Here is a 13,552-nt window from a genome sequence, read left to right as displayed (position 1 = left end):
GCTCTTCAAGAGCTCCCTGATACAGAGAATTGTAATATAATGTGGTAGGTGCAATAATAGTGTATGAAGAGGATACTGCAAGAAGCTAGTCAAAGGGCACCTTACTCTACTTGTCACAAAGTCAAAGTCATTGCTACTGAGTTGAAGGTCACTCATAGCTGACTCTACTCCTGAGTGGCTGATGGACCAGTGCACCCCAGCTCTCTATGCACTACACCACTGGAACTTCTTTACATGATTCTACTCAGGGGGATGGAATACGTGCCTGGAGGCACATGTTTGAGCAAAAACCTAACAAATGGTCTAAGATGGTCTAAGACCTAACAAATGGGACTAAGATGGTATACATATGAATGAGTGAAACAGAAGTTTCAGGACAGTAGAGGCACAGTGCAGTGCCAAAGTGAATATTGTTATCCAACCAACGAAAGGTAAGATAATTAGGGAAAGGTTCTTGGGAAAGGTTTTGCACTACAAATCACCATCCCACATATTTGTATTGAAAAATATTTATGAGAACTCCAAATTTGGTGCATGCACATATGATGCTAGAATTATATTATCCAAATATGTTATCTCATTGTTCAAGTGGGAAACTAAAGTATGAAGAGGTTAAATGATTTGTTAAAAACCACATAGCGAATGGCTGTGAAAACCTGGGATGGCCTGGGTGATGTTCAGGCCTGTCCCATCCCGAGTCCATTGTGAAGTTCAAGACACTTCTTTTGTTTGTTTGTTTTGGTGTTTCATTTGGAATATGCACCTACCTGAGCCCCAGTGTACTTCTACATATTTTTAGAGACTTTAGTTTGATTCCTAAATGTTCTTCTAATTCCGTCGTGAACTGGTCCTACTCAGAGATTTTGGCTTTGAGGATTACACCCAGCCTGGCCCTACAGTTCTTCTACAAAGACTTCCTCCAGAAAGCACAACAGTTGTTGGTTCTACTTAATTTTAGATTGTATTCTGTCACTCTTTCTCCATTGGTTTTGGAGACCATGGAGAACTTAGCAGCTTATTTAGGGAAGATATGTTAATAGTAAAAAACAGTGTTTTCTCTTTACAGAACACACCCCTGGAGCAGAGAACACAGGAAATTGTGTGTCATTATGATGAAAAAAGAAATGAAAGGCTTTATTATTATTAGAGAAATGTCAGTCTCTGACCATCAGACACCTCAGTCACTGTGTCCCAGTGCAGATGTGTGGTATAGGCAACAATCAGATGAGCATCCCAAAAAGACTTCTTCCCATTTCCTTTTTCACCATGTTCTTCGTGGTAATTCTTAGAGGTCACAGGAGAATCCTAAGAAGTTTTCAGAAATATAATGTTCATGCGCATGTGACTTTTAAGGTGATTAGGTTAGGAGGTAGCACAATCTTGTAACAGGAACCACTGTGGTTCTGTGGTTGAATTCGTGGCTTCCACGCTGGAGCCCTGGGCTTGATTTCTGGCCAACGCATCTCATGCACACCACCAGCTGTCTGGCAGTGAAGGCTTGCAGGTTGCAATGATGCTGAACAATTTTAAGTGGACTAAGAAGGAGTAGGAAGAAAGGCCTGGAAATCTATTTCTGAAAACCACTCAGTGAAAACGCTCTGCATCACAATAATTTAAACCTCTATCAATCAAGCATTTTCATGGATCACCATGAATCAGGACTGGCTCAATCACAGTACCCACTGAGTAACTAAAAATATCTACCCCGACACAAATGTGGTTGTGGTTTTTGGGTTTTTTTTATTGAATGAATGTAATGGCTGGTTTATTATATGGTAAAATCTACAGAAACTGGATATGTGTAGGATCACAGCCACTGACAAACCCAAGAAGTCCACACAGGATCACCATGATGACAATTGGTTTGGTTTTTTAGTTTGGACCAGTATTAAAGGAGTAAAAAGTGCTCTTTGAAGATCAGGGACAGCCAAGGAGAAAGCTGGGGAAGATTTGTCAAAGTATGAACACATTTTTGGCTGTTACAATTGGTGGGAGTTATGCTATTAGCATCTAGTGGGTTGGCCAGGATGCTGCTAAACATCCTCACAACATAGAATCCTCTAGCATAAAATGCCAATAGTGTGAAAACAAAGAAAGCTTGCTCTTAAGGGAACATGAATCTCAGGAGAGTTGTCATCTAGTGGTCCAGATGTTTCCAACTTGTAGGAGATTTCCCTTCCAGTGCTTTCTTTGGAGAATCCAATTTTTTTAAAAATATTTTTTAAATTTTACTCTGATTTATTTACAACGTTTGAATACATTTTTTCCCACAAAAGATCCTTCCAATTTCCTTCACCCACCCACCCATCAAATTGTGCAACCCTATGTTTTACACCCTATCCCCCCATCCTCACCCCTCTATTCTCACTCTCCCCCCTATCTTGCATCCTCATACTCATTCTACAAAAATGGTTTTATACAGTATTTGTCCTTGTGGGACTGAGCTAGTTCACTCAGAATAATGCTCTCCAATCCCCTCCCCCTGCCCCAAGTTAGGCAGTAATTTACAAAATTATTTCTCCTGTGTGCTATGTAGTATTCCATTGTATGACTGTACCACAACTTCTCAATCCTTTCATTTGTGGCCTGTACCCATGTTCCAGTGACAGTGAATAATGCCACTATGAACATTGGTGCGCAAGTTTCTGTTCTTATTTTCTTCGGGTATATTCAAAGCAATGGAATGGCTGGGTTATATGGAATTTCTAAGATCAACTTTTTGAGGAAGCACCAAACTTCCAAAGTTTTACAATTGGGAAAAGCAATACTTCTCTATTCTAGTCTTAGGTAATATGTTTCCTTTATTCCCAAATAAGAGAAATCGTCCCTGACTTTCCCTAAGTTCAAAATTATTGAATAGAACATATTTATTGAGTTTATCCTCTCTCTCATTGCCATTGAGTCAGAACTTCTTCATAATTGACCTTCCAAAGGGTTTTCAAAGGCTGTGTAAAGCCCCAGAGATTTCCCATCTTTCTCTTGCAGAGCAGTGGTGGATTCAAACAGACTGCCTTTGGGTTGGTGGCACAACTTCCTATCCAGCAGACCACCAGGGCTCCCTGAGGTTATGTTAGCCTAAACTAGCATAGGTGATGTACTCTGTAGGGAGTAGAATGGTTAGCCCCAGTGTCTTCCCTTTCTGACATTTAGAATCCTTAGCCACTCCATGGGAGAAAGATGAGAAATCTTGTTCTGTGTGATTTACAACCTTGGAAACATAACGGAGGCCCAGCTATGAGTCCGTTCTGATGGAATAGTGATGAGTTTGATAAACTAAACTATCATTGAAGATACACATAAACTCAAGAAATTGTTCATTTTTTGAGATAATTAAAACTTCAGTTGTGTTTCCAGGGTTATCCTGTCTTCACAAAATTCCTGTTACACTAGAATTTAATGTTTTAGGAAAATGAGCTAGCCTTCCTAGGGCTCCTCTTTGACTTGGTGTTTGCCACAGACATGGCTAACATCAGGATATTTGCTATTTTCTTAAGTGAAACAATCATGGAACCTAAAAACTGCTTGATGTTAATAGATTCCTAATTATATTATACTTTGATTTCTTAATGTGTGGCTGATATATTAGCTTTTGTCTGTCAAGTACACTTGGTGGACTGAGGATTAACCTACTTTTAAAAAACCGCAACCCTCTACTTTAAAAGATCTTTGTAAATTTAGATGTCCTTATTCTTCTCAGTTAATTTCCATTCATTAATAGTGTTGTGGGGGCATCTAATAACATTTTCTGGAATCAATAAATAAATTAAAATTAACTAAATAAGCATTTAGCCAAGAGTAAAATTAAGCAAGTATGGAGCATTTACTTCATACGTTGTTAAGTACCATCATCTTGATTCATAGAACAGGGTGGAAATGCCCCATAGTGTTTCTTCAATCTTTTCTCCTATGTTGTAGCCAATGGGTTCCAACTACAGATATTCTGGTTAACAGTAGAGCACTTAGTCATTGCACTGCCAGGCCTTCTTAATAAGTATAAACAATGACTTCAAACACAAATGATAGAGAGTAGTTTGGGAGAGATACAAAGATGAGTAACAGTAGGATCCTAACATCAGTAATATCACAGTTTAGGTACTTTTGTAGCATGTTTCTTCTCATTGTTGCAAACATTTCTGAGTCTCTTTCTCTCTCTCTCCCTTCCTTCCTCCCTCCTTCCAACCCCCCCCCACCCCCCGTGTGTGTGTGTGTGTGTGTGTGATAGGGTGACATGGGGTTGTCTTACTAGTCAATGAAAGTGTCCAACTGAGAAAGAGGGGTGACATCAATCTTTCTGGTAAAATTCGTTAAATTATTGATAGATTGAAAAGAGAAAGTTCAAGATCAAATGTGAAAAATTGAGATTTATTTAGAAATTGCTGACAATTCCAGATTGCTGCAGAACCATGGGAATGAAAAAACAAAGGGAGAAATGAACTATTACCTATCTGGGAATATTAAATTATGGCAGAGTATTATTTTTGTTCCCACCCAAACACCCCACTGCCACCCTACCCCCTAACACACACACACACAGAGAGAGAGAGAGAGAGAGAGAGAGAGAGAGAGAGAAGTAGGAATACAAAGAGAAAGAGAGAAGGTATCTGGCTATTTACATGAAAAATGACTCTCCCCTACAATCACCTTCTGTCAATAAAATGCTTATTTTCTGACATGTCAATTAGGTGATTCATAATCCAGATGACCACCCCTTCCATTTAGTACTGTTCAGCTGGGTTAAATGTCTTAAGTGTTTACCCTTTATGGCCAGTGGCATGGATCTGTTCTCAGTCAAACTGGGCCACTCATGACATGTTTGCCTGTAGGATTTCTCTTGAGGTAAAGTAACCATTATTATCAGATTTTCGACTGAACAGCAGATTAGGACAGTTGTTTTACGATCCACTGAGAAGAATGCTTCTTTTACAGTAGCATGTGTCCAAAATAAGGAGTTTGTGGGAAGAGTTCTATGCAACATAAATAGCCTGTAATTTACAGAACAATGGTGAACTAGGCTTACATGGAAGAGCCTGATACTTCAAAGAAATGAGGGGGGAAAAAAAACCAAACCAACAAAACACCACAACCCAAACCTGTTCAAAAGAACAGTTGTGAGAGAGGAATGATTTGTACTCAGTATCTTAAACTAATTTTGAAAGACTAACTTTAAAATGACATTGAAGTACTCATTTGGAAAAGATTAGTGGATAGGATTCTAGGGAGCATAAAAAAGGGTACAATTATTCACACTACATTTTTCATTCATAAATATATCCATTTATACTTAATGCATATTAGAGACTTAATTTACCTGAATGATCCCCCATACTTCTGTAAACCAATCCATAGATAAGAGAATTATTTCTATTCTACTGAAGACACACATTATTAACTAGTTTTATGCTCAAAGTTATAAGACATTTTTAAGAATAATTAATAACAAGGGCAGGTAGATATTAAAATGTAAAAATTTATTTTACAAAGGTGATGATGGAGAACATTTGAATGGAAGCTTTGAAAATTATGTTGTAAACTAGCAGGTGTACTTTTCATTAGATTTTAAAAGTTTTGCAAATCTGTCACCATTTGGAAAAGATATAAAGTTGAATTTTAGATGACTGCTTTTTACTAGTTTAGAATTGATGTATTAAGTAACACTGAGATCTCAGTTATACAGATGCCTTTGTAAGTATAGTTACAAAGAAGCCAGTTGTCATTGAGTTGAATCCACCTCATGGTGACCCCCTCTATTTCACTATACCCTTCAGGATTTCCAGGCTGTAGTCTTTGAGAAGCAGGTTGCCAGGCATTTCCTCTGAGGCTTTTCTGGTTCCATTTGGACACTCACACTTCCAGTTACTAGTCTAAGAGCTTAATTTCCTCATCCAAGAATGATAATGCCATTGCTATAGAGTTGATTTCAAATCATAGTGACTTTATAAGACAGAGGAGCACTTCCCCAAAGGGTTTCCAAGCTGCCTCACAAACCTGACGGAGGGTTACTGGGAGTCAGAATCAACTCAAATGTAGTGGGTTAATTTTTACAGAAGCAGACTGCCTCACCTTTATCCCACAAATTGGCTAGTGGATTTGAACCATCAAGCTTTCAGTTATCAATTGAGTACTTAACCATTGCACCCCAGGACATCTGTGTAAGTATCATAAACAACAACAACAAAAATCCCACTGTTGTTGTCAAGTTGATTCCTGTCTTACAGCAACTCTATGAATGAAACCTTAAATCTCTAACCCTATAAACACTAGTTATCACACAGAAAACAGAAGGTCTCCTCCCAGGAAAAATGACAGTCTCGGACACGGGAAGGAGGGTTGCTGTGAGTTGGAATCCCCTTGGCATTTGTGGATTTGGTTTGGTTTGGTTGTCATAAGAATATAGGCTTGACCAATATTTTTCACACTGTAGCTGTTTTCATAAAAATAAAGAGGAGAATTTTATAAATATATTGGGACACATTGAATTAAGCAGAGTTAGTTTAGTTTATGTACCACAGGATTTCTTACTTAATTTTCTATTGAGAAGGGATTGTGTACTGAGCAGACTTTGCTAGTTCATTTATGTTCTTGAAAAAAAAAACCCCACAAAACAAACAACACACCACACAACAAAGTAGAAAACTCTGGAAGCCTACCAGTAAGAAATTGTCCTGCCTGCACTAAGGCATGCAGTTTGACTCCATCAGCTGCTCTGCTGGAGAAAGATGGGAAACTCCTCCCATGCAGTGTAAAGCCTCTGAAAACCCACCAGACAGTCAGCTGTGAGTTATTTCCAACTCAGCTGCACAACAGCAGCAATAACAACAAACTAGTGATGTTGCAGACCATCATTTTATCTTTATTATTTTTTCTGTGCATTGTCTGTTTGTATTTTTTAAAAATAATATTTTATATTGATTTTCTCACAAAGTTCATACACCTTGTACTTCACACAATTCTTCATTCACATTGTGTTTCATACAATTATTCCCATGCATTATGTTTTATAAAATTAATCGTAATTGGATCATGCCCACCATTACCCTGACCATTTAAGTCCGCCTCATCTGTCTCATTTCCTTTACTCCCTCCCTCCACCCACCAAATTGTGCAACCCTGTGATTTTGCCCGTACTCATCCTCACCCCTCTGCTCCCACCTTTTACCCCCTTTGGATCAATATGTATGTTTTACTAGTTATCTTTTTAATTTTACAATAATAGTCTTGTGAAATATTTGTCCTTATGAGACTGAGTTAGTTCACTCAGCATAATGCTCTCAAGTCTCTTCACAGTTATGTAGCATTTTTCAGAATTGTTGCTCCTGAGTGCTGCATAGTATTCCATTGTCCACACTTTCTCAAACTATTTGGTTGTGGTTGGACATTCGGGCTGTTTCCATGATCTTGCGATGTTGAATAACACTGCTGTTTGTCTCAGTTCTATTTTCCTTGGGCCATAATCCTAGTAGTGGAATAGCTGGGTCATATGGATCTTTTATGTTCAACTTTTTGGGAAATGTCAAACTACCTTCCAGAGTGGTTGTATTATTTTACAATCCCACCAACAGTGTATCCTTCATCTGTTTCCCACCATTGAATTGTTGGGTTTTTTCCCCTAGTGCGTTTTATCAGTCTCCTTCTTTTAAAAATTATCCTTATTGCAAATTCTTTTTCATTCCACCTATCTATCACTTTAACTTCATGGGTGTCTTCCTTCAAAACAGAAGGTTTTTATTTTGAGGCAGTCGAGTTGGCAGTCTTCCATCTTGTGACTTCTAAGATTTGTATCCCCCAAAACACAACTCCATTCCAAGATTATAAAAATATTTCTCTAGTAATTACATAGTTTAGAAAAGACTTCAGAGCCTACAGATCTTCTGCAGTGATGAAAATGTTCTGCATCTGTGCTCTCCAATATGGGGGCTACTAGTGGGTTTGGGAAGTCTTTATTTCTGTTGACCATAGTGTTGCTATGACTCGGAGCCAACTTGCCAGCACCCAGCAACAACAACTACAACAACACAACAACAGACGAAACATCTGGCTAAGAACAGTTGACATATGGCTGAGACTGCAGAACTGAATTTCTAGTTAAATTAAAATTTAAAGTCGCTTATGAGTAGTGGCTCTATTGAATTGGACAAAACAACTTCTTAATATATTTAGGATTAAATATATTTAGGATTTGTTTCAAAGTGCATTAGGAAGAAGGTAGAGATCTGACTTTATTGTTATGACTATCATTATTTCATATACTGCTGTCCAATTATACTGTTGTTATTGTTAGGTGCTATTAAATCAACTAAGACTCATAGTGACCACGTGAATAACCCATCTGAACTTTGCCCTATCATGCACCATCCTGATATACTTGAAACCACTGTTACGTTCTGTCACTTCATCTTGTTGAGGACCTTCCGCTCTTTCCCTGACCTTCCACCTTTCCCAGCTTGATGTCTTCTTTTAAGAACTGATCCCTCCTGAAAAAATGCCCAAAGAATGTGACATGAAGCTTCACCATCCTTGCCTCCAAGAAACACACTGGTTGCACTTTCATCAAGACAGACTTGTTCGTTCTCTTTGCAGTCCATGGGATAGTTATCCTGTGTTTCACAATTCAAAGGCATTGATTTTTCTGTCATCATTCACTATTTGTTTCCCACTTTTTTCTAGATGCATAGGAAGTAATTTAAAAGACCATGGCTTGGATAAGACCAACTATACCAGTATTTGTTAAATTACTCTCATTTTGTCCACTGTTTTAAAAGTCATGCTATTAAATGGCAGATATGTTTCTGGGTTTTGGTCTGTTCCATTAGCTCATTTATGCATCTTTCAGGCACTGCATCTTGCAGTTGTGCTGCCAGTCTAAAGGCAAGTTGTGACTTGCTTGCAAGTCTTCAGAGGCTGTAAATTGCACAGGAGGAGATTTCCCATATTTCTTTCACAAAGAATCTGGTAGACCTGAACAATGCACCTTTATGTTGGCAGCACAGCTCCTTACTGTTAGGCCACTGTTGATGTCGTTTGCTGTCGAGTCAGAACTAACCTATAGCTGACCCTCTGGCAGGTTTTCGGAGGCAGTCAATCACACTGGAGGAGATTGCCCATTCTTCTCCTGTGGAGCAGCTGGTGGTCTCAAACCACACGCCTTCAGGACTACAGTGCAGTTACTTGCCACTAAGCCACCAGAGCTCCCTAGTAGGCTGCTGTTGTCATTGTGTACCATTGAGTCTGAACTAATTTATAGCTGACCCTACAGTGGGTTTTCAGAGGCAGTTAATCTCACAGGAGGAGACTGCCCATCCTTCTCCTGCGGAGCAGCTGGTGGATTCGAACTGCGTGCTTTCTTGATGCACGTTTCTTACCAGCAGGCCATTAGAGCTCCCTAACCCAAAGGCAGGTGGTTCCAATCCACCAGATGCACCAGGGGGAAAGACGGGCAATCTCTTCCCGTGTAATTTACAGTCTCTGAAAACCCCCTAAAGGATCAGTTATGAGTTGGTCTGGCTTGAGGACAATGGAAGTTTTTCCTTTTTCTCTAGCAGGTAAGGCAGGTACTTTGTCATTTCTTTGTCAAATATTGTTAGCTGCTCTTAGCTATATTTTTCCAGGAGAAGTTTAGAATTGGCTTGTCAATTACAATTGTAATGGATATTTCAATGACTTTATAGATCAATTTGGAAGCCAATTGACATTTTCTTTTAATAATTTATTGAATTTTTGATGAAAGTTACATGGAAAGTGAGGTAGAAATATAAAAATTTCTGCACATTTTGCTCGAGGAGTGCTAGTGGTCTGTAGGGAATTGTGCAAATAAACCAAAGGCTCTCTGACTGTTTGACTCTACCAGTGGTTTCACAGTAGAAAGGTGGTCAATCATGGATGTATTGTCTCAGAAATCCAATGGAGTGTCAGCTATTAGTCGATTCCAACTTGACAGTAGTGAGATAGGGTGTAGATATTACTTAGTGATACCTGTTAGACATTATGCCAATACTCTCCATATTTCGGCCTTGGGCCCATAGTCTTAGGAAACATCAAGGTCAATCAACATAACATAGTCCACCAAGTCAATACTCTGCTTCCTACTTTGCTTTGTAGCACCTGAGATCTTAAAAGCTTGAATCGGCTGGTGGATTTGAACTACTACAATAGTTTCCTATCTGGTCTCCTTAAGTCTACATTTCTCATCTATTCTTAACAACCAAAACCAATTCTTTAAAGTTATAATTCAGATCACATTTGTCTTGAAATTTTCCAATTTCACCCCAGTTAGTTATTTCAGAGGAAAAAAAAAAATCAACATTCTTAGAGTAGTCTGTAAGGTCCTACACAGCCAGCTTTCCTCATTGCCCCTTTGAGTCATGGTTTCTCTCTCTCAAGCCCTTTCATGCCCTCATCCTTTCCAGTTCTTTGCTTAAATGTTTTAAACTGTTTTCTGACCATTGCATTAGAATCTCCCCACCTTCAGTCTCTTTCCTGTGCTACTTCCCCACTTACTTCTTATCTATGGCTTTTATTACCATCTAATATGCTCTATGTTGTATCGGTTTTTTGTCTTTTCCACTACTAGAATATAAACTGTACAAAAGCAGGGATTTCTCCTGTTTTGTCATTACTGTATCCTCCTTTCCTGAAGAGTGTCTGCACGGAATAATGACTCATTGTGTACTGTATTTTATTTTCCTCCTTAAGTCTGTTAATATTAATTTTGATGTAAGTGAGTAGATAGCCATATTTGTGTTCCTGAAATAAACTTTTATCAACTTGATGAGTAACTTCTATATACTGTGATTTTGTTTTCTAAAAATGCTCTTTATTTTATGAGATATATATCTCTCCAAAACATTTGTCATGTTAACTTTATTATATGTTCAATTCAGTGACATTAGTTACATTCATCATGCTATGCAACCATCAAGTCTATCACTTTCCACTATTTATTATTACTCTTAACAAAACTTATTGCTGTTGTATGTGCCATCAAGTTGCCTGTGATTCATAACTACCCTATGTACAATAGCTCTGAACTCTGCTCTATCTCTGACAGACCTACCCCCAATACCTAAGTTACTGTGTTAATCCATCTCATCTGGGGTCCTGCTCTCCTGTGTTGTCCCTCCACCCTTCAAAGAATGATGTCCTTCTCCAGGGATTGGTCCCCCCTTGCCACATACTCAAAGTATGTGAAATAGAGCTTCAAAATCCTTGCCTCCAAATAGCAGCCTGATTTTTTCCTGTCTGGGATAAAACTGTTTGTTCTCTCGGCAGTCCATGGCATGGTCAATATTCTTCTCTAGCACCACAACTCAAAGGCATTGGTTCTTCTTCTATCATCCTTAGTCCTTGTCCAGCTCTCTGATGCAGAGCGAGTAATTGCAAAGACCATAGTCTGGATCAGGTGCACCTTAGGCTCTAGACTGACATCATTGTTCTTTAGCACTTTGTTTGGAGAGGTCTCTGACAGCAGCTCTCCTCAGAGCAATTAATCTTTTGATTTCTTGACTGCTGGTGCCAAGAGTGTTGATTGTGTATCAGAGCAAACTGAAATTATTAACAATCTCTAAACACTCTTTCCTTTCCCCTCCCTCTCTCCATTGATAACCACTAAAAAGTTTTAGCCTCTGCACAATAGCCTATTCTAGATAAGATGCACATCTTCACCATCTCTAGAAGGATATGAACTGACTGAGAGAAGAACTTGCTTGGCTTTTCTAAAGTTGAAAGAACTGAAAACCACATTCAAGTTTCAAGTCACATTACTGAAGGATTCTGTGCACAAAATATTGAATGATCCAGCAAGCATCACAATAAAGTGTAGAGAATACAAAGAGTCACTATACCAAAAATAATAGGTTGACATTGAAATAGTTCAGAAAATAGTATATGCACAAGAGCCAGTAATTAAGGAGGAAGAAATTCAAGCTTCACTGGCGGCATTGGGGGGGGGGTGCGGGGAGAATGCTCCAGAAGTAGATAGAATACCAATTGGCATGTTCTGAGTAATGGAGGATGCTGTGCTGGCCATGCTCACCAGTCTATGCCAGGAAATTTGGAGACCAGCTACTTGGCCGACTGACTGGAAGAGATCTATCTGTATTTGTTCCCATTCCCAAGGAAGATGACGCATCAGAATGTGAGATATATTGAACAATATTATTAGTATCACATGCAAATAAAATATTGTTGAAGGCCATAGCAAATAACTTCTTTCAGAAGTTCAGGCTGGGTTCAGAAGAGGCAGTGGCACCAGGGATTTCATTGCTGATGTCAGATTGACCACTGCAGAAAGCAGAGGTTACCAGAAGAATACCTATTTGTGTTTTATTGACTATGCAAAGGCATTTGACTATATGGATCATAATAAACTATGGTTAACATTGTAAATTGGTTGATAGGGAATCTTTATGTCACGGAGTCCTTGGTGGGTTTGAACTGCACAACCTTTGGGTTAACAATGCAAAGCCCTGCAATGTATGCTACCACAGCTCCCTAACTAATAAAATTTCTTATTTAAAAAATTTAATTAAATTTAGCCTTATGTCTTGGTAATTAATATATTAAATATTAGATTTATCTTGGATTGTAAAAAAATGTGTTCTTCCTTCGACATGTGCTGTTTCATGTTTATCCCTTGGCACCTGTGCATATAGTTTGTTGTATAATCCACCTGGCTGCCTAGTTCCAGTAGTGGGGTTCGGGGATCCCTCTATTAAGTTTCTAAGGCTATTGCTCTTGACAGGAAGAGATTCCCGAGTTTTCATCTCAGAGCAGTGCAACAGCTAGTGGATTCAAACTGCTGGCTTTTGGGTTAGCAGCACAACTCAAATGACACTATGTTATCCTATCTCCTTTGTTGTTGTTATTGTTATGTGCCGTTGAATCACCTATGACTCATAGCAACCCTATGCAACAGCTCTGTCTAAACCCTGCTCTATCCTGAACCAACCTCACCGTCTCCAACACACCTACCCCCATTTCTCCAGTCACTGAGTCAGTCCATCTCAGGCTCAGTCTTCCTTTCCAGTGCTGTCCCTCCATCCTTCAAAAGCTGATGTCCCTCTCCAAAGACATGTCCTTCTGACCATGTGCTCAGAGTATGTGAAATGCAGCTTAAAAATCCTTGCCTCCAGGGAACAAAAGAAAATCAAATGGAAAATAAACGTGATAAGAAAGTCAATCTCACTAATTAAAGAATTAAATTCATGAATTTCATTTAATTAAATAACTAAAATTGAAATCACAAAAATAATTTTATTGTAAGAATTAATAGCAAAGTCAAAATGTCAGAAAGTAAGAATGCCGGCAACTGCTGGTAGCATGATGTCGAATTCTCAAGCACTCTTCACATAAACATGTGTAGCTTTTACAGGGTAGGACTTGTGCTGCAGAGGAATGACTAGCTCTATTAGCAATTTTCAAATGAGCTTCAAAGACTCTAAATGGCCCAAGACTGGGCAATGTCTCTCCTTCCCAAACCAATTGGCTCTGGTGAGGCTGGTGATAGGGAGGAGCTGTTGTGATTGGTTCATACTGAGGTGTCTGCTCATTTACAGCC

This window comes from Elephantulus edwardii, unplaced genomic scaffold, assembly GCF_000299155.1.
Source record: "Elephantulus edwardii isolate Elephantulus edwardi_28Jun2011 unplaced genomic scaffold, EleEdw1.0 scaffold00282, whole genome shotgun sequence".
Taxonomy (NCBI): Eukaryota; Metazoa; Chordata; class Mammalia; order Macroscelidea; family Macroscelididae; genus Elephantulus; species Elephantulus edwardii.
The sequence above is the reverse complement of the archived record's forward strand: the minus strand, read 5'-3'. Positions refer to the sequence as shown.